Below are 2016 nucleotides of genomic sequence, written 5' to 3'. Positions count from 1 at the left end.
ATACGAGTTTCGCCAATAAACAAAAAGACACGTTCATTAGAGGAGAGGTCGACTTGTGCATGAGGTGGCACATTGAAAATATATTGAATAGTTGTCGGAAGGGGTCTTTGTTAGTAATCGACCAAATATAACATAGTTTCATTGTTACGGAAACCATATTATAATAGCAAGATAGGAGGGGCCATAACTTTTAATCAAACGAATACATTTAAACAATGCGAAACCATATTATAATGGATGCCGGGAGGTCCCACATGCCACATCATCACTTTACTCTCGTACATTGGGACCACATGGATATCAAGGATTTGTATCGGAAGCTTTAACATGACACGACCTGCAAAACTTGCAATATAGGAAAGTTCCGCCTAGGCGGACGCGATATTATATTAAAACCGTGGTGATAAAACCAATCGGGCTCGCGACCAATATTGACAATCGCCAATAGGAGGTGCCATTCAAAAGTTCCAATAAAGCGGCGGATGCGATTTAATAATTAAATCTTTAGCTTAAATCAAGTCGGGTCTGCATATCGAAAGTCCATAGATCGGAGGTCCATATCGCACATCGGAGATTGGAGTTGAAGATCGGACATCAGAGTCGAAGATTAGGTCTTATCAGAGATTGGAGATCAGAGTTATGAGTGGTGACACAGAATAAAAAATGGCGATGTGATATTTATTCGATAGGATTCTTCTTTAGCTTTCTTCCGAAATATCGTTTCTCTTTGCTCCTCCGATATCACTGCTTTTTCCTTTTGGCTCTTTCTTTTGGGCATATGTGGTCTTCTCTTGGATCTGGTCCTCCTTGGCTTCCGCTGGCTTTCCTTTGGCTCCCGATGGCTTCTCTTTGAGTTGCTTCTTGCTCTTCGCTTTGGTACTACTCCTCTTGCTCCTTAGGACTGCTCCTTGGGTCCAACGCTTTTTGGGACTCTCTCTCTCTCTCTCTCTATATATATATATATATATTAATTGCTTATGCTATATTTAATCCATAATTCAATTGTTATTTTTTTTTACTAGTTAGATCACTTATAATTAGAACACAAAATGAACAATAGGAATAAATACTTTTATTAATCAGAGATAACGAGGACTCCAATCCTCTTCTTTACAAGCCTAGATGAAGACACCATTCTTCAGTCCACCAGGATCCAACCTGTAGTTTGCCAAGCACCGACTTGGACTTCCCAAGGCTCCAACCTTGTCAATTTGAGGCACCAACCTCTAGGGGTCCAACCCTATCTTTGCTTGTAATGTCCCAAATGGATAAAATTTGGAACAAACCCTTCAAATCAAATTATCAAGCACTTAACAGGAAATTGCCATGAAAAACGCAAACACCAAAAAATTGACTGAAGCCATAAACCCACAAATTGCATAAAAATATCATTAAAAATCACAACATGAGGAACAATGAGAAATGCAGCAACCAAAATCCAACTTTATTATATATAGATATATGTCAGTACAATCGCTGGGAATGACCCTCCACTCTCTAAACTGAAACAGAAAAACAATCACTACACCTGTGGATTCTGAATGAATTCACCAAGGGGAGATGGGTGCTTGCCCAAACTTTTTAAATCACCCGAGGGTTTTCGTCTTGGGGCTACCAATGGAGTGGAGAATCAGTTTCTCAACCTCTCATACAAAAAAACAATATCAACTACAAGCTGTTTCCAAATGATCTCTTCCTCCCCTTTTATAGATCTGATGGACAGATCTCCAAGCCCTATAAGCATCTTATTTTATTATTTTATTATTATTCTAGAAGCTCCCCCATTGGCTTTATCTTAAGTGACTTTTAATTTTATTTTATTTCACTTAAGTCACTTTTCGCCCTTTTTGTCCAATTAATTATTTTTCCTTAATTAAATGATTAATTAAAGTCATTTTTAAATAAGGAAAATGGAAAATCGCCCACCATACTCTCTTCGGCCACTGGAAGTCTCTTCTTACAATCCCATCCTGTAGATCTTCTCATTTCGGTTCCAACGAGCTATTACATTGAGGT

The sequence above is a fragment of the Pinus tabuliformis genome, chromosome 8 (assembly GCF_031772625.1).
Source record: "Pinus tabuliformis cultivar Carrire ecotype Pingquan chromosome 8, CPIR1, whole genome shotgun sequence".
NCBI classification, from domain to species: domain Eukaryota; kingdom Viridiplantae; phylum Streptophyta; class Pinopsida; order Pinales; family Pinaceae; genus Pinus; species Pinus tabuliformis.
Note: the sequence above shows the minus strand (reverse complement) of the source record.